At 46.4% G+C, this 20,700-nt stretch overlaps 1 pseudogene; it reads left to right on the top strand.

The window, feature by feature from the left end:
• LOC136302580 (F-BAR domain only protein 2-like) overlaps nt 1-20,700 on the top strand; it is a 188,868-nt pseudogene that overhangs the window by 55,696 nt on the left and 112,472 nt on the right.

Raw genomic sequence — 20,700 nt, 5'->3', positions numbered from 1 at the left:
ATGCTCCCATCTTGGAGGGTGATCTTTTAAACATTGAAAAAGCAAGAGCAGTCTCAGGCTGTATCTTCTGCCGATACCGCCAGCCCCCTACCTTGCCCTGTCTCTCCCAGCCCACCTGAAACTGGCGCCTCTGATGCTGAAGAGGACCACAGCCATCAATCACCCCTCAGCCCAAACAAAGGAGGGGAAGGCATCCTGTCTCGTGGTCGTTAGCAGCCTGAATTGCCTACTTCGGCTCTAGCAGTGAGGGGGAGGCAGACCCCTTCAATCCGGGACCCATAGATTCCGATTATGAGACTGATCTGTCCCCTCCTGATCCTCACAATAACTGGATGCCGTTAAAGAAAAAGGCTCTAAAGGAGGGGGACTTTGATATCGCAGCAAAAATAGTTGCCCCAGTCAGACTTCATGGTGCCAGGGGAAACAACCCACAGTGGGATCCCCTTGCTTATTCAGAAATTAAGGAACTACGCCACATGGCTACAGAACTGGGGTCTCCCTTTTTTGCTAATCTTTTACGGTCTAAGCTGTCAACTCACCTTATGACCCGTCATGATTTAAAGGGACTGGCGAACTTATTATTAACCCCAACTCAGTATGCCATTTTTGATGCTCAGTGGAAAAAGGGATTAGAAACTTTGCTTGTAAGATTTGTGGGGCATGCAAACCAGAATATCGCAGCCCTCATGACTGAGCACCTGGCCGGAAAAGGGGCACACTCAGACCCTGTGGGACAAGCCTGCATTCCTAGAGAAGTCCTTGAGGGTATTACTGAAGCTGTATCACATTTTTAGAGGTTCCCGACCCTGCAACCCCCCCAAAAAGTATTTACTAACATAAAGCAGGGGCCAGCTGAATCTTGCATGCAATTTATTGACCGCCTAAATCAATCTCTTGAAAGACAAATTGAGAATGACATTGCCAGAGACATGTTGCTTTTAAAATTAGCTGTTGAAAATGCTAGTGACAACTGTAAAAAACTGCTTAAGTTCTTGCCTGAGGAGGAACACACCTTGCTGGAAATGATAGAGGCCTGTAACACTGCAAGCCTCAGCCCAGCCACCACAAGCAGCCTTCGCCAGACCACAAGCTGCCTTTACCAGACCATTCCTGATTTAAAACCCACCATACCAGGGAGTGCAGGACTAGACCTGGCATCACAGTAATGTTACTTGATTCATCTGCTTCCCACAGGAGTTTTCGGACCACCAGGACAGCGTATGCATGCATTGCTTTTAGATTGGTCATCTACCTCTTTGATGGGACTGTTCTCCCTGGGGCTATTAACTCTGACAATGAGATGATAATGGCCTGGACACCTCTACCACCTTGCACCGACCACCTTGCACCGTGCCCCAAGGAACTCGAATAGCTCAATTGATTTTACTTCCCCAAACCATGAGCATACCCTTCACAGATGTAATTCGACAAGGGGGGTTTGGGTCTACTGGGATGCCCCAAGTATGCTGGGTACAACCTATATTAAAACAATGCTCCACATGCCGGTGTACCCTGACATTAAAAGGACAAAAGATAACACTTGTCAGCCTTATAGAAACAGGGGCAGATGTTACAGTTATCTCTCAAGCCAAATGGCCCTCAGTGGTCCCTTGCTGAAATGCCTCAGGCACTGTCAGGCATTGGGGGAAGCAGCCAAAGCTATCAAAGCTGCGACTTGATACAAATCAAAAGCCCTGAGGTACACCTCACCTCAGTCAAACCGTTTGTATTACCAGTGCCAATGGCATTATGGGGGAGGGATGATGTCTCTCAGTGGTGCTTTAGAATTCAATCAGATTTTTAGTGAGGGTCATCAAAGCGTGGACACTTTAAAACTAAACTGCAAAGTAGAAAAACCAGTTTGGGTGGATCAATGACTCTCTCAAGCGTCTCAAGTTCAACAGGAAGGGGGAAGCAGGAGATGTCACCCCTGCTGAGAGACTGCAGAAAGCCCTTTATGTTTTCAACTTTTTAAATTGTTCTTTGATGGACCCTAGCCAAATAGTTACTGCCTTTGAGTGAGAACTTAATGCTGGACTGCTGCCCTCCTTCCCTGGTTTAGTTTGTCATACTGGGCATCATCAAGCCTGGGTTGAATGCAAATGTGTTGAATGTGGGATACTGTGGTACTGTACATCTCATAAAAGGAGAGGTGTTTGCTGTCAATGTGATCAAACAAGACGCAGCAGAAATAATGCATAAATTCAACAATTAGTGTGTGGGTATAAGTTTGGTCTACCTGAACAATTGGAAATTACTTCAGAGCAGTGGCTTACTGCTACTGAGAATAAGGATAAATTATGATTTCCCAAATATTATGGTATTTACTGAACATTTTTTCTAGTGCTCACACATGGGCTGTTAACCAACCAAAAACAAATGTTTAGGTAACCTTAGCAAATGTTACAGGACAAGATATGTTGTGTTTGGCCACTGCATCCCCTGACAATCCTTTTTAAACATGCCTTGTTGGTCTGCCCTTAGACAATTGGCCTTGCATGAGTCAGGCAAATACAATGTTGCAAAACAGCAATCATGCTGATGCCTGGCACAAATGGACCTCTTATCTCTCCCTGGCATCCCTTGAGCCTCGAGAGTTAGAACTCCTGGGCTCAGTGAAAATGGATCTTTGTATAAGGTTTAATCATTCTGGGAAAAATCAGTCTAAGGCTTGGGGATGTTTCCCCTCATCACCCTGTGTATAAAAATGCGAGTGCTTGATGTAATTATACATCTGGGAATATTTCTTGCTCAACCAATGCTCCATTACTTTTACCTCCTGGAGTATTTTTAATTTGTGGGGATAGGGCTTGGCCTGCCATCCCATCACATATTAAAGGAGAACCATGCAGCCTTGGGTGATTATCCCTTTTAACCCCAAACACATCCATGAATTTTAACATAAATGTCCCTCTAGAATTAAGCGAAACTTACATGCTTTTGACAAAGATTGTAATGTCCAGTTTAATTTTTGGTCCAGAGGGCAGTGGTGGGCTGAGTCATTTTTTACCCCTGGTGTAGCAGCAGGAAAAGCTTTAGGATTACTTAACAAATTAGATTGTTGGCTAGATAAACAAACTAATGCTACATCCTCAGCATTAACAGGACTTTTAACTGATGTTGATTCTATTAGACACTCTACTTTGCAAAATAGGGCAGTGATAGATTTTGCTTTTAGCACAAGGACATGGGTATGACAAATTAGATAGAATGTGTTGCATGAACCTCCCTGACCACTCCCAGTCAATCTATGCAAGCATTCAAACCCCGAAAGAGGGTGTAAACAAAGTGCAAGTAGATGATGGATTTGATTGGCTAGGTTGACTTCTGGGGAATTGGGGACACAGTGGATGGATAAGAAGTTTAGTTAAAATAGGCTTATATCTATTAGGCATTATATTATGTATTGTTATGGTTATTCCTTGTATTTTACAGTGTGTGAAAAAATTAATAGACAAGTCACTCTAAGCATGTATTTTTGGTTGAAAAGGTAGCGGGAAGTATGGGGATTGAAACAGAGACAATAATGGAACTGATAAAAGAGCCTGATATCTTAGGCCTGATCAAGCAGAAACCGTGGGAGAGAAAGACACAGATAAAGGCTCCCTGGGGTAGAAGTTGTTGGAGTCCAGGGCATTCATTTGGGCACCCTGGGAGGCCACAGACCTCGGCAGAGAGGTCTGGGACCCGAGAAAGAGGATTTGAGATCTGTACAGGGAGGTCTGGAATCTGTACAGGGGGGTTGTAGATCCTGGCACAGAGCCCAGAGAGACACCGTCTTTGACTTCAGTCCATGGAAAAAAGCTTCTAACACTGAGAGAAGAATTACAAGTCACAAAGATGTGACAGAGAGTAGTGTTATAAATGATCAGAGACAATTTCCAAATTCAAAGATTTATTTAACAAATTTGAAAAGCAATTTCGGGAAACGCCACAATAAATCAGGACAACATCGATCGAATGCTGGGTGGACAATCCGGGAGCAGCAAAGGGTGCTTCTCCGGAGTACTGCCCACAAATTTGGGGTCTCAGGGTAGGTGTTTTATACCATTTTTCTACCCTGAGGCGAAAACAAGACGGTAACAAAGAACCCGAAGAACATGACATCATCTACATAACATAATCATTGAAATGTCTGGTGTCCGCAAGGGATATCTGAAAGAGTTTCCTGAGAAATTGAAAAGATGTCTGAATGAAAAGTCTCCGAATCTTCTGTCAGGTTTCTGCCGCCCTCTGCCCAGATTGGTATCGGATCTCCTGATGAACTGTGAAGATATGGTCAGCCCATGCTTAATGGGCCGTTTCCCGGTTATCTCTCTGGCAGATGTCGAGGTAACACCTTTGGACTGTGAAAAGACTGTGGTATGCAAAGAGATGCCCTGGAACTGTTTCCAGGAGTTCAGGGATTTTTACATTCCACTGCAAAGTTTTTATACACACAATTTTAGTCCACGAATTTAATACTATGTATCTATTACAGTAGTGTAGTGTGTCACAGGGTGGAAAATTTTGTAGTTTTAGGATTCTTAGTATGTAGGTGCATGGGGAACAAGATGAAGGATTTATGGTGTTGCCCTGAGTCCTTCCTTCTTCTACCCTGGCCTCCATCTTCTGGTGACGGTGGCACAAAGTAGTTAAAGGAGATTGGGTCAGAGTAGAGTTGACCCCTTTAGTATAGGTATTAGGCATTGGCACATAATTGTAAATAACATACATCTGTATAAAAGGCAGTGACCTCCCATCACAGGGGGAGTTGTCCTGTGTCCAAGCAGCTGGGAACATCTCGGCCGGCACAGAGAAAATTGTAAGATAAGAAAATAATAAACAACGCGAGAAACCAAAGAGAAAAAGACCTTGAGGACTCCTCTTTTTTCTCACGTCTGGCTCGGGGCCTTCAGAGGGCAAAAAAAGGCTCACTCGAACCACCACCTGAATCTCGGGAAAAGAAAACCAAACCCCGAGAGAAGTGACCAAGAAACATGTTGTGAAGCTTTGTAATGATTACCAAGTAACTGATGACGTGAGGAATGTGTAACCATTGAGAATTGTTACCAAAAATAAAACCCTATATATGTGCCATACAAGAAAAACCCTATATAAACACCTTGTATGCTCAATAAATTTGGCTTCTTATCAGAACTCAGACTGTCCCTGTCTCTCAGTTGCTGATAGGGGTCCAGCCAGATGTGGGGTGTCAAGTTAGTGTAGCAAAAACCCGAAGCAGAATCAGAAGACAGCAGGTCTGGGCAGCGGCAGCCGGGCTCCTGCAAACAGCTGGGAGACGTTCCCTCGAGAGGGGAAGGGGGTCGGGGTCCCAGGTTTCACCTGTGGCACCTGAGCAGATAGTGAAGATCCCTCCCAGTGATATCAGGTGTAGAAAAGGTCCCAGTTCAAAGACACCTCTCATGAGCAGAAGCTCACCCATGTTAAGGAGAAGCAGGACAAAACTCCACAGTGGCAGTGAATCCTCTGGGTAGCAGCAGTCGGCACCAAAACCACACCTGTCTCCCCTCCAGTCCCAAGAGAGTTAGAGAGGTCTGAGCCCAGCCCGCCGACCCCCAGCCCAGTCTCGCTATATCTCTACATTTCCCAAGAGAAAATCCCCCAGTTGAGGCTGTAGCAACCTGCACCCCTTTCCCCCTCCTCCCCATCTTGGCCACGTCTTTTTTCTCTCTTAAGTACCTGCCATTGCCATCTCTTAGGCAACAAATGGGAGAAAAATTCCCTGGGAGAAAGAAAAAAAAAAGGAAAAAAGTCCTAACCTCCAACACAGACCCACTGCAGGAGAGTATAAGGCTTTAGTTGACCCCGGAGCACATTGTAGCCTGATGCCATCTAGATATGTAGGGGCAGAATCTTTATTTCTGGGATGACGGGGATCCTGTTGCAATGTGTAATTTTGTGTTTTAATACCCCATGGTTTATTCCTCCCCCTCCTCCCCCCCCCCCCCCTTCCTGGTACCAGGCCGTCTGGACTGCCCCTTGGGGAATCCCCTATTCCTTGAGGCTCCATTGGTCTGTTTATATAAATCTCATCACATTAGCCTACCCACTGGGTTTATGTTTTGTAAACTTCACTTTGTGTCTCTCCCCGGTCTTCTCCCTATTGGCCCCTTGACCCCAAACTCCACCCTGATTCTGTCCCTTAAAACCCATGGTCTGGCTTTTATTCCCGGTCCTTACCTCTGCACTGTATTCGAGTTAAAGAAATCTCGGACTGCATGTGAAGCCCACTTTGCTCCTTTTTACACTGACCAGCAGCGACCACTTAGGACTCTAGGACCCCAGGGATTGTCGTGCCTCTGCAAAGTGCCTTATCACCAGGCATGAGATGACAGGATCCCAACAACTGACTGTAGTGAAAGCTGAAATAAGGCTGACTGGGAAACAGTGGCATAAACACCCCTTTGTGACTGGTCCAGAGGCTGTGTATCCTTGGCATAGATTACCTCAGGAGCAGGTATTTCAAAGACCAAAAAGGACATAATTGGGCTTCAGGGATAACTGCTGTGGAGACAGAAGCAACACAATTGAATACCGTGCCTGGCGTCTCAGAGGAACCTTCTGCTGTGGGAGTGCTGAGGGTTGATGAACAACAGGTACTGATTGCTGCAACAACGGTGCATCATCAGCAATACCACACCAACCAGGACTCCATGATTCCCATCCATGAGATGATTTGTGAACTGGAGAGCCAGAGAGTGGTCAGCAAGACTTGATCACCCTTTAATAGCTCCATATGACCTGTGCATAAATCTAATGGAAAGTAGAGACTGACAGTGGACTATTGAGGCCTGAGCCAAGTCACACCACCACTGAATGCTGCCATACCAGACGTGCTGGAGCTTCAGTACAAGCTGGAGGCCAAGGCAGCAAAGTAGTGCCACCATTGACATTACAAATGCATTTTTCTCCATTCCTGGATCAGCAGAATGCAGGCCACAATTTAGTTTCACCTGGAGGGGTGTCCAGTACACCTGGAACCGACTTTTCCAGGGGTGGAAGCACAGCCCCACCATTTGCCATGGACTGATCCAGGCTGCACTGGAAAAGGGTGAGGCTCCAGAACACTTACAGTACATTGATGACATCATCATACAGGGAAACATGGCAGAGGAAGTTTTTTGAGAAAAGCAGAGAAAATAATCCAAATCCTCCTGAAGGCTGGTTTTGCCATTAAGCAAAATAAGGTCCAGGGACCTGCCTAGGAAATTCAGTTTTTAGGAGTAAAATAACAAGATGGAGTGTCGCAGTAGGGACGGACAAAGAAACCTGTTTCTTCATGCAACATAGCCAATCCTCATTCTTCACAGATCACATTTACATGGTTTTCTAAAGGCATGGTGTTTAATTCTACTTGGTTAGTAACTTCTGGCAATTCAGTTCATTGGTTAATAGCTGCTAGTGTGTGTCCATCAAAATCTTTCCTCTCTAACAATGTTTACATACTTGTCTCCTAAATAGAAAATGTTTCACACGGGTAAAGTCTTTCTTCTCACAGGCACGCATTCTTTTCTCACAGAAACTGGTCAGTCTAGCTGTTAGCTGTACTAAGCTGAAGCATCAGGCCTGAGCCATGATTTTAGAAGGCTTTTCTTTTGTAAGGTTTTACCTATATGCAACAATGGAGATCGTAGAGTTCCAATGGATGTGCTCAACAAAATAGCAGCTATGTCCCCACTGACCAGCAAGAAGAAAACAAAGGATTTCCTAGGCACTGTGGGTTTTTGGAGGATGCATATTCCAGATTACAGTCAGATTGTAATCCCTCTCTATCATGTGTGTTGGAGGTTAAAATTTTCCTTTTTTTTCTTTTCTTTCTTTCAGTGAATTTTGTCCCATTTGTGGCCGAAGAGATGGGAACAACCAATACTTCAGAGACAAAAGAAGTGGCCAAGGTGGGGGGAAGGGTGCAGCTAGCTGCAGCCTCAGCTGGAAGACTTTCTCTTGGGAAGTGCAGACATGGCACAAGATTTTGGCTGGGGGGTCAGGAGGCTGAGCTCAGCTCCTCGCTCTCTCGCTATCAAGATTGGAGTGGAGAAGTGCGGTTTTGGTTCCAGACTGTTGCTGTCTAGAGGATTTGCTGCCACTGCAGAGTTTTCATTCTGCATGGCTTCTACTTAGTATGGGTGAGCTTCCACTTACAAGAGCAGCTGTTGAACTGGGACCTTTTCAACACCCGACCTCACTAGGAAGGGAGGTTGTCCTGGGTTGAAGTATATTCTATCACCATCTTCAAGAACTGTTGAAACCAGGTGAGGCAGGGATCCCTGCCTCCTCCACTCTGGCTTATCTTCTGTTAATGGGCCCATCAGCACCTTTGCTACACAGCTCACAGATAACCCCCTCCTGGACTACCTCCTGTTAATGGGCCCATCAGGCCTTATCACGTGACTCACCATCCCATTGTGAGATGCTCCGCCCAGAGGGAGAAACCAAGCATTCCAGCCTGGATATAAGCTGAGACTCTGAACACCAGAGGGGCGCTTACCCACTGGATTCCCAGAGGACCCGAGCTACCAGACCTTTCTACAAGATCACTGCTTCAAGAAGACCACCTCATCTAGACTGCTTCCATCACTACGCTCAGGTTGTATTCTGACTCTGTCAGTGGTCTTTTGTATTATTGCATCTATTTTATTTTACTTTCTTTCCTTTTTTTTTCCTATTAAATTGTATCTCTGACTTAGAGCCTCTCATTTGTTTTGCCTTCAAACTACTACATTTTTTGGCGCCCAACGTGTGGCACAAGGCACTGAGAAAAGTCAGAATTACAATTTTGTATTGAAGAAGACACCTGTTTGCTATGATGCTCAACATGCTTACATGTGTCTTATATCTATCTCTCTATATTTTTCCACAACTGGGGTACTATCTGCCAGTCTTAATGCTCCTGCGTAGACCAGGGTATGGTACTAAAATTGCTTTAGTGGTCTATTATGTCCATTGCTTGATAAACTCCGAGGCAATGAACATTATTCAGAATATACACCCACTTTTGTTTTCTTGTTCTGGTCTAGGATGCTACATCTGGGGCCTCAACAATCTCACCCAGCCCCTGTGGGGAGGGGTGAAGAATGATTTTTTCCAGCTTTTCAGGCATGACACAGCAGTTTTTGAAAATATGGAATATCCTCTGGATGCCAAGGACAGCATGATGTTGTTGTTAGTCCTGCTTTGTCTTCTCTGCACGGCCCGCACCATGCTTAGAATCAAAACACTACCTAGTGTGATACAGCGTGTTCTGAAGGAAGAGGAAGAGGGAAAAAGAAGCAAAGCAACAGTATCAGTGTCTACACAGAGTGTCACAGAGGCGAAAGGAACCAAAGGCAAGGCAACAGTGTCCTCATCTACACAGACCTTCACAGAGGAGAAAGAAGCCAAAAGTGAGGCAACAGTGTCCACATCTATGCAGACTGTCACAGAAGAAAAAGGGACTAAGGGTGCCATCAGCATCTCCACACAAACCATCACTGAACCGGAACAGCCTAAACCAGTAGCAGTTGCCCCCGTTCAGAAGAAGAAATCAAGGACCAAATCAGTCCGCATAGTGACTGCTGAGGGTGCAGCAGGACCTTCACAATCAGCAGAAGAGACAGAGCCAGAAATCATCACTCGCTCTCTATCTCTGGGTGAGCTGCGTGACCTGCGAAGGGAATTCACCCGCCAGACCAACGAGTCCATCCTGACCTGGCTGCTCCGCATCTGGGACGCTGCAGCCAATGACACCATTCTGGATAGAAGTGAAGCCAGGCAACTGGGATCGTTGTCCCGGGATGTGGTCATTGACCAGGGGATTGGGAAAAGCCAAGAACCTCTCAGCCTCTGGCAGCGACTGCTAACAAGTGTGAAGGATAGATACCTTTGTAAAGAAGACCTCCAAGTGCACCAAGGAAAATGGAACACAATAGAACAAGGTATCCGATGCCTGAGGGAATTGGCTGTGTTGGAAATCATTTTTTCAGAAGATGAGAGATTTCCTAAAAACCCAGATGGTGTCCAGTGCACATCACGGATGTGGTTGAGATTTGCACGGCTTGGACCCGAGATGTACTCACGTTACCTGGCAACACTGCAATGGAGGGAAGGTGAGGACAGGGTAGGTGTCTTGGCTAATAAACTAAGAATTTACGAGGACACTGTCACTGCTCCAGTTCGTACCCATGTCTCGTCTGTGGAAACAAGACTGGCTGAGCAAGTCCGGAACTTGATTGAAGAAAGCCATCAGAAACTGAAAAAAAAACTTAAAGAAGAAATTTACCATATCCAGCCAGAGCCAATGAGAGTCTCTGCCATTAGGAGCAGGCGCTCCCCAGCCAGGGAGAGAGGATACACACCCCGAGGTAACCTCTGGTCTTTTCTTTGGGAGCATGGAGAAGACATGAGGAAGTGGGATGGAAAACCCACCTCCTCCTTAGCAGCCCGGGTACGTGAACTGAAAAGAGAAACACCTACCACAAAGAGCCCATCTAGAATCAATGTTGCTCCGGTCTCTCGTCCACAAAACTCCAGACAGTACAAGAATGATAATATGACTGATCCTCTTGAAGGAACCTCAGAAACATATTTACAAGAAAAGAGCAATGTATGCCATGACCAGGAATAGGGGGGCCCTGCCTCTAGCCAGGTAGAAGAAAGGGACAATCGGATCTACTGGACTGTGTGGATCCGATGGCCTGGAACATCTGACCCACAAAGATATACGGCTCTGGTTGATACCGGTGCTCAGTGTACTCTGATGCCATCAAGGTATGTGGGAGCGGAACCCATTTCCATTTCTGGGGTGACAGGAGGATCCCAGGAGCTGACTGTACTGGAAGCTGAAGTAAGTCTAACTGAGAAAGAATAGCAGAAACACCCCATTGTGACTGGTCCAGAGGCCCCATGCATTTTGGGCATAGACTATCTCAGAAATGGGTATTTCAAAGACCCAAAAGGATACCGCTGGGTTTTTGGCATAGCTGCTCTAGAGACAGAAGGCATCAGACAACTGAGTACCTTGCCTGGACTCTCAGACGACCCCTCTGCTGTGGGACTACTGAAAGTTGAAGAACAACAGGTGCCGATCGCCCAAGCAACAGTGCACCGTCGGCAATATCGCACCGACAAAGACTCTGTGGTCCCCATCCATAAGATGATTTGTGAGCTGGAGAGCCAAGGGGTAGTAAGCAAGGCTCGTTCACCCTTTAATAGCCCTATATGGCCCGTGCGTAAGTCCAGTGGAGAATGGAGACTGACAGTGGATTACCGTGGCCTGAATGAAGTCACACCACCACTGAGCGCTGCCGTACCAGATATGTTGGAGCTTCAGTATGAGCTGGAATCCAAGGCAGCAAAATGGTGTGCAACCATTGATATTGCAAATGCCTTTTTCTCCATTCCTCTGGCAGCAGAATGCAGGCCTCAGTTTGCCTTCACCTGGAGGGGCGTGCAGTACACCTGGAACCGACTGCCCCAGGGGTGGAAGCACAGTCCCACCATTTGCCATGGACTGATCCAGGCTGCACTGGAAAAGAGTGAGGCTCCAGAACACCTGCAATACATTGACGACATTATCGTGTGGGGAAACGCAGCAACAGAAGTCTTTGAGAAGGGAGAGAAGATCGTTCAGATTCTCCTGAAGGCCGGCTTCGCCATCAAGAGGAGCAAAGTCAAGGGACCTGCTCGAGAAATCCAGTTTCTGGGAGTAAAGTGGCAAGATGGACGGCGTCAGATTCCCACTGAAGTCATCAATAAAATCACTGCAATGTCTCCACCGACCAACAAGAAGGAAACACAAGCTTTCCTAGGTGCCATAGGCTTCTGGAGGATGCACATTCCCGAGTATAGCCAAATCGTGAGCCCTCTCTACCTGGTTACCCGCAAGAAGAACGATTTCCACTGGGGCCCAGAACAGCAGCAAGCTTTCACCCAGATCAAGCAGGAAATCGCTCATGCGGTAGCCCTTGGCCCTGTCAGGACGGGATCAGAGGTGAAGAATGTGCTTTACTCTGCAGCCAGGAGCCATGGTCTGTCATGGAGCCTTTGGCAGAAGGTGCCAGGTGAAACTCAAGGACAACCACTGGGATTCTGGAGCCGAAGCTACAGAAGATCCGAAGCCAACTACACTCCCACAGAGAAGAAAATCTTAACCGCCTATGAAGGAGTCCAAGCTGCCTCAGAGGTGATTAGTACTGAAGCACAGCTGCTTCTGGCACCTCGACTACCGGTGCTGGGGTGGATGTTCAAGAGAAAGGTTCCTACCACACATCATGCCACCGACACCACGTAGAGCAAATGGATCGCCTTGATCATGCAGCGCGCCCGTATTGGAAACCTGAATCGCCCTGGGATTCTGGAAATTATAACAAACTGGCCTGAAGGTGAGACCTTTAGATTATCCTCTGAAGAAGAAGAGGAGCAAATGACATGGGCCGAGGAAGCCCCACCATATAATGAGCTACCAGAGAGTGAGAGACGATATGGCCTTTTCACCGACGGTTCCTGCCGAATTGTAGGTGCTAACCGGAAATAGAAAGCTGCTGTATGGAGCCCCACACGACGAGTTGCACAAGCTACCAAAAGAGAAGGTAGATCGAGTCAGGTCGCAGAGCTTAAAGCTGTCCAGCTGGCTTTGGATATTGCTGAACGAGAAAAGTGGCCAAGGCTCTATCTCTACACTGACTCATGGATGGTAGCTAATGCTCTGTGGGGATGGCTGGACCGCTGGAGAAAGGCCAGCTGGCAGCGCAAAGGGAAACCCATCTGGGCTGCTGAGATTTGGCAAGACATCGCCACCCGAGTAGAAAGGCTGACCATGAAGGTTCGACACGTAGATGCGCACGTACCCATGAGTCGAGCTAATGAAGAACATCATAACAACGAGCAGGTGGATCGAGCTGCCAAAGTAAAAGTATCTCAAGTTGATCTAGACTGGCAGCACAAAGAAGAATTATTCCTAGCTCGTTAGGCTCATGATGCCTCTGGTCATCAAAAGAGAGATGCAACATATCGATGGGCTCGTGACCGAGGAGTAGACATTACTATGGACAGCATCTCCCAGGCTATCCATGACTGCGAGACCTGTGCTGCGATCAAACAGGCCAAGCGAGTGAAGCCTCTGTGGTATGGCGGACGATGGTCAAAGTATAGGTATGGGGAAGCCTGGCAAATTGACTACATCACCCTTCCCCAAACCCGCCAAGGCGAGCACTACATGCTCACCATGGGAGAAGCAACCACTGAATGGCTAGAGACCTACCCTGTGCCTCATGCTACTGCCCAGAACACCATCTTGGGCCTGGAAAAGCAAGTCCTGTGGAGACATGGCACCCCTGAAAGAATTGAGTCAGACAACGGGACTCATTTCAAGAATGGCCTCATAAGTACTTGGGCCAGAGAACACGGAATTGAATGGATATACCATATCCCATATCATGCGCCAGCTGCCGGGAAGGTGGAACGCTGCAATGGACTGCTTAAAACTACCCTTAAGGCACTCGGTGGAGGGACCTTCAAAAATTGAGAACAGAACTTAGCAAAAGCCACCTGGATGGTCAATACCCAAGGGTCCATCAATCGAGCTGGTCCTGCCCAATCTGAATCCTTGCATACAGTGGATGGAGATAGGGTCCCTGTGGTACACATGAGAAGTATGTTAGGAAAGACTGTTTGGATTAATCCCACCTCGAGCAAGGGCAAACCCATCCGTGGGGTTTTCTTTGCTCAAGGACCTGGTTACACTTAGTGGGTAATGCAAAAAGATGGAGAAACCCACTGTGTACCACAAAGAGACCTTATTTTAAGTGAGAACTGTGTGTAGGATTTCATTATATATATATATGTGTGTGTGTGTAGTTTAAGGAAGGTATTGATTTGAGATGATGTAGATGGTAATAGAATAAGGGGTGGATAATGTCCTGAGTTGAAGTATATTCTATCACCATCTTCAAGAACTGTTGAAACCAAGTGAGGCAGTGCTCCCTGCCTCCTCCACTCTGGCTTATCTTCTGTTAATGGGGCCATCAGCACCTTTGCTACACAGCTCACAGATAACCCCCTCCTAGACTACCTCCTGTTAATGGGCCCATCAGACCTTATCACGTGACTCACCATCCCATTGTGAGATGCTCCGCCCAGAGGGAGAAACCAAGCATTCCAGCCTGGATATAAGCTGAGACTCTGAACACCAGAGGGGCGCTTACCCACTGGATTCCCAGAGGACCCGAGCTACCAGACCTTTCTACAAGATCACTGCTTCAAGAAGACCACCTCATCTAGACTGCTTCCATCACTACGCTCAGGTTGTATTCTGACTCTGTCAGTGGTCTTTTGTATTATTGCATCTATTTTATTTTACTTTCTTTCCTTTTTTTTTCCTATTAAATTGTATCTCTGACTTAGAGCCTCTCATTTGTTTTGCCTTCAAACTACTACAGGGGTGCTGCAGCTGCTTGCAGAAGCTGGGCTGCCACTGCCCAGCCCCGCTGTTTTTCTACCGCTGCTTTGGGTTTTTCACTATACTTTAACTTGACACTCCGTGTCCGCCCGATCCCCCGCGGCTCCTGCTATGGCTGCAGAGTTTCTGCTGCATTTTCTTTTTCACCCCGGGGTCTGCTCGCCTCTGCCATTCCAGCTTGCTGCTCTGAGGTTCCTGCTGCAGTTTATTTCATCTGAAAGGGCACCATGATTGGCTGCCCCTGTGAGTTTGTAAAGGAAGCCCCCTTTTCTATCTTTCCTGCTGGCTGAGCCACCATTAATCATGTGCCAAGCTTGTGCCACAGTGCCCCCTGCAGCTGCAGGGGAATAATGGCACCTGCCCTGCCTGGCTGGGTACCAACAGTGCCCCTGCCAGCTGTGGTCATAACTACACCAAAGGGGAAAGTTCTTGACAGCTGAGAGACAGCTGTTAATGGATTTCTGTTTTCTTTGTTGTTGCTGTTGTTGTTTGTTTGCCTTGTCATATACATATATTTAAGTAAAGAACTGTTGGGGTTTAGGATTCTTCCTTTTGTTTCTTGCTCTCAGGGAATTTTCTCCCATATATGTTGCTAGGAGGCAATAACGAGCGGTACTTAAGAGATCCAAAAGAAATTGCCACAGCTCAGGGGAGGGGTGCAGCTGGCTATTCTCTCTGCCTGGGGGTTTCTCTGGGAAGGGCAGAGATACTGAAATAATTGGGCTGGGAAAAGGGGTTGGGTGCAGCTCCTAGCTCTCCTGTGCTCTCGGCATTCGGGAGAGAGGCTGCAGTTGCTGTGGGGAGAATTCATCACCACTGTGAGGTTCTGTCTGCTGCTGCCTTTCTTCTACCGTGAATGGAGCTCTGCTCATAAGAGCAGCCAAGCAGCCGTTTCACTGGGACCTTATTACCACCCTACCTCACCTAACAGGGGACCCTTCACCATGTTATAGATGATCAATAGCCAATCCAATATCAAAGAATTTATTTAGCAATTTCCAAAATCAATCTGAGACAGCCACAATAAAATTGAACAACATTGATCGAATGCTGGATGGACAGAGGAGCAGCAGCAAGGGTGCTGTCCAACCTTGTTCACGGATGCTGGTTTTCAGCACACGGATTTTATACAGTTTTTCTGCCCGGAGGCAATGTCTATTGAGAGTCTGCATATTCATGTATTTCTTTATTTCAGTGTTGGGTTTTGAAAGAATTTCCAGGCAGTATGAAAGGCGTTCTGAGAACCTTGCATTGGGGTGCTGATCTGTTCAATCTCCTGACACTCTCCACCTAGATTGATATCAGATGTTGATCAGCTGTGAAGTGGAGGTCCACCCTTGATGAATGGGCCATCTCCCGTTCAGCTTTGCCATTTCTGTTGTAAATTCTGCCATTTCACAGTTGTACAATGGACCTTGGAATTTCGGAGAGCCTTGAGCAGCTTTTGGAATCCAAACTTACAGTGACAATTTCAGATTTATCACGTACAATATTTTATACGTGAATTTATACACTACATCTACTACAACCATCTATTCGGGTGCCTCAGGGGAAACCTCGGCTTCTCCGAGCCCCTTCCCCCCCCCCCCCTCCCCCAAGGGAGCCTCTTTCTGCCATGTTAAAGAGCCAGGCTGCCACTGCCCAGCCCTCTGCCATTTCTTTGCCACTGCTTCAGTTTTTCTGCTACACTGTAGCCCCTGCATCTCCTGCCTGCCAGGACATCCCATGGTTCCAGCTACAGCTGTGGAGTTTCTGATGCATCTCATCTGCCACCCTGGGATTTTGCTCATTCCTGCCATTACAGCTTGCTGCTTCTGAGGGTTCTGCTGGGGCACTGGGATAGACTGCCCCTGGGGGTTTGTAAAGCAAGCTTTTTTCCCATCCTTTCCCATCTCTTTCAAGCCACCATAAATCGCGTCCTCTCCAAGCTCACACCAGAGCTCCCCATGCAGCCGCGAGGGAATTATCGCACCTGCCCTGCCCACCGGGACCCTGCCAGCACCCCTGCTTGCTCTGACCATAACTACATGTTTTGGTTTAGATAGACAGGTATTTGCCAGGGAAGATTGGAGTTTTGTTTGGAATGTAAGCCTCTCACTCTCTTCTTTTTTAAATTATCATAAATTTGTAAATAAAGGCTGTCAGGCAAAGATTTTGGGACTAGGTACAGCAGTTTTTTACTAGGGATATAAAAAATATACAAATGTTGTAGTACAGAAGAATAAGCAAGCAAACAAAACAAACAAGAAATTCTAGAAAAAACACTGACAGAGTCAGAAATACAACTTGACACCCTTTTGGTCAGGGTGTTGGAAACAGTCTAAAAGTAAGTCCTCCTGGAGTGGCAGATGTGGTTCTGTTCGAAGCAGAGATGGTCTTTGTGGAGCCAAGGGTCCGAGATGAGTCCAGTTTTCCTTTGGGAGTCCCGTGGGAACAGTGGCTCTCTGGTGACACTTGTAGTTCCCTTTTATCTAGATGAAAATGGTTTGGCTCCTCCTCCCTGGGTAGAGTATCTCACAATAGGATGATGTAATGTGTCATGTCATTGATGAGCTTTAATGGCCCATTAGCAAAAGATATCCTCATGGGGGTAGTGGAAGGCTGAACAGAGATCAGAAACAATGCCCCACCTGGTTATACCAGTTGGCTTGTTATCAGAGAAGGCAGTTACCCCCTCCCTTCTGGAGTTACAAGAGATAAAGAAAAAATCTCCCTAACCGGGTTTCAACAGATGGAATAGAATAAACATTTTTATTTTGGTTACAAAACCCAAGACACTACACCAAAAGGGAAATCGCTTAAAGAGCAGAGAAGAGAGTGTTAATTGGATTTTTTGGGTTTTTTACTTTTGTTTGTTGTTGCTGCCATTGTTATTTGTTTGCCTTGTTATACATATGCATACTAGTAAAGAACTGTTACTCCTTTTCCCATATCTTTGCCTGAAAGCCCCTTAATTTCAAAGTTATAATAATTTGGAGGGAGAGGGGTCATATTTTCCATTCCAAAGGAGATTCCCACCTTCTTTGGCAGACACCTGTCTTTCAAACCAGGACAATGATACATGGAAGAAGAATGATTTCAAGTTGGACCCTGAACAACAACAAGCATTAGAACAAATTAAACAGGAGATGGTTCATGCAGTTGCCCTTGGGCCAGGCAGGACAGGACAATATGTGAAAAATGTGCTCTACACTGCCGTGAGGGAGAATAGTCTTTCCTGAGGCCTCTGGCAAAGAGTACCTGGGAAGACTCGAGGATGGCCCCTGGGGTTCTGGAACCCAGGATAGAAGGGTTCTGAGGCCTGCTACACCGCAACTGAAAAGGAGATCCCAAAAGCCTATTAAGGGGTTTGAGCTGCCTCAGAAGTGATTGGCACTAAAGCACAGCTCCTCCTGGCACCTTTACTGTCAGTGCTGGGCTGGATGTTCAAAGGAAAGGTCCCTTCCACACATCATTCCACTGATGCCAAATGGAGCAAGTGGATCACTCTGATCACACAGTGAGTTCAGATGGGAAATCCCAAGCACCCAGGTATCTTGGAGATCATAATGAACTGGCCTGAAGATGAAAATTTTGGACTCATATCAGAAGAGAAAGAGGAGCAGGTGACACGTGCATAGAAGGCCCCACCATATAACCAGCTACCAGAAAATGAAAAGTGATATGCTCTCTTCACTGATGGTTCCTGCTATATATTGTAAGGATACATTGAAAAAGGTAAGCTGCCATATGGAGTCCTACATGATGACTCATAGAAGCTATTAAGGGACAAGTTGGATCAAGTCAAGTTGCAGAGCTGAAAGACGTCCAGCTGTCTTTAGATATCGCTGAAAGAGAGAAATGGCCAACACTACATTGATTCCTGGATGGTAGCAAATGCTCTTTGGGGGTCGCTGGGAGAATGGAAAAAGACCAATTGACAGGATAGAGGGAAACTCATCTGGGCTGCTGAATTGTGGCAAGACCTCACTGCCTGGGTAGAGAAGTTAACTGTGAAAGTACGTCATGTAGTTGCACATGTACCTAAAAGTCGGGCTACTGAAGAACATCTCAGCAATGGACAGGTAGATAAAGCTGCCAAGATTAAAGTATTGCAGGTAGATCTTGATTGGCAACACTAGGGAGATTTATTTCTGGCTCAGTGGGCCCATGACACCTCAGGTCATCAGAGAAGAGATGCAACATAAAGATGGGCTCATTATTGAGGGTTGGACTTAACCATGGACACTATCTCCCAGGTTATCCATAACTGTGAAATGTGCTGCAATCCAGGAGGCTGAGCAAGTAAAGCCCCTTTGGTATGGTGGATGATGGTCAAAATATGGGAAGGCCCTGCAGATTGATTATGTCACACACCTGCTAAGGCAAGCAGTCTGTGCTGACAGTGGTGGAAGCAACAACTGGATGGCTGGAGACATACCCTGTGCCTCACACCACTTCCCATAGCACCATTCTGGGCCCTGAAAAGCAAGTCCTGTGGTGACATGGCAGCCCTGCAAGAATTGAATAGGACAGTGGGACTCATTTCAAAAATAGCCTCATAGACACCTGGGACAAAGAACATGGCATTGAGTGGGTTAATCATATTCCTTATCATGCACCAGCCTCTGGAAAATTGAGCAATGTAATGGACTGTTAAAAACCACATTGAAAGCAATGGGTGGTGTGACCTTCAAACACTGGGATTTACATTTAACAAAGGCCACTTGGATAGTTAACACTGGAGGCTCTACCAATAAAGCTGGCCCTGCCCAATAAGAACCCTTACATACTGTAGGAGATATCATCCCCATGGTACATATGAGGAATGTGTTAGGAAAGACAGTTTGGATTAGTCCTACCTCAAGCAAAGGCAAACCCATCTGTGGGATTGTTTTTGCTCAAGGACCTGCCTGCACTTAGTGGGTAATGCAGAGGGACAGTGAAACGTGTACCTCAGGGTGATTTGACTTTTTGTGAGAACAGCCTGTAATGTTGAATTGCATGTTATTCTGGTTTCTGTATGACTGCCACTGTATGTTGTAAATACCATGGACAATGAGTATGGACTGCTCCAGTTATACCATCCATGGACTAAATGAACTCTACAAACATCTTGGGGGGATGATCAGTGACTACTGAAATCATACCCGTGCCTATGCATAGTTATGTGTTTGTATATATATATGTGTATATAGTTCAAAGGTGTAAATCTGGGCATGATGTAGATGGTATAGAATAAGAGGTAGATAATGTTATGGTTTCAAAGCCAGGGGGTGGAGCTTTGGTGTTTAATAATTGATACCACCTACATCACTGCTGGGAGGTGTGGTTTCATCAGGAAAGGCTGAAGGCCAGAAGCTGGAAAAGCGCCATCTTGCCTGTCTCTCTCCAGGGAGAAGGTATTGGGGACAGCTCAACAGACCTAGCCCCTCTTTGCCACTGGCAGTCCCTTTCCCATTCCTCTGAGCTATGGCTTTTGTGGTTTGCTGCTGGAGGACAGTGATGGTGAGCCCAAGATGCCACTCCAAGAAAAAAAAAAGTGGTAGTGGCACGTAGTAGAGCCCAGCCAAGTTGCATGAAGCCCAAGCCACAACGAAGCCCAGATGAGCTGAGTGAAGCCAAGCTGTAGCCTCAGCCACAAACCAACGCTGCAGCTGCCACCACCACAGGATTGGTTGCCATTTTTCCTTTGTTTGGAGATCATGTCAGGTGCTGTCTTTGGGTGATAAGGACAGTAGAACAGAACAGCATAGCCTTGGAGAAATAAAGGATGCAACTTAGGCAAACAGAAGTTATGCCAAACAACAATATTCTGCTTACTCAGAAGAGGGGGTTTAGGAACAGCCACCTAAAAAGGACACCAGACATTGAAGACAGACCCCAAAGAACCATATAAGGTCTAAGTGGTGTGACAATGTAAAATAAAGTTGTACATATACAGCAAGTAAGTGGGGATAGCTAATGAATATGTAATCAGTGTGTATGATAAAAACTCTGTTTACCCAATGCTCAGGGCACTCAATTAGGGGAACAATCCTCCAAGTAACCAGCACTGCAATAAAGAATGTCTGCCTTCTAATACTCAAAACTGTGTTAGAAAGTTTCTGTCTGGCCTGTTTCAGTATCACGGGGAGGTTTTTTTCTTTGTTCCCAGTGGTAAATCCGTTTTTGTGGGTAAGGAACCTTCTTTTGATGTATTTTTTGTTATTGATGCCATTGTTGTTATTTGTGATTTTAGTAAATTGTAGAGTAGTTTATTTGGAGTTTAGTTTCCTTGTTGG

This window comes from Chamaea fasciata, unplaced genomic scaffold, assembly GCF_029207755.1.
Source record: "Chamaea fasciata isolate MVZ Bird 193981 ecotype frontalis unplaced genomic scaffold, bChaFas1.0.hap1 SCAF_29, whole genome shotgun sequence".
Lineage (NCBI taxonomy): Eukaryota > Metazoa > Chordata > Aves > Passeriformes > Sylviidae > Chamaea > Chamaea fasciata.
The sequence above is the reverse complement of the archived record's forward strand: the minus strand, read 5'-3'. Positions and strand labels throughout refer to the sequence as shown.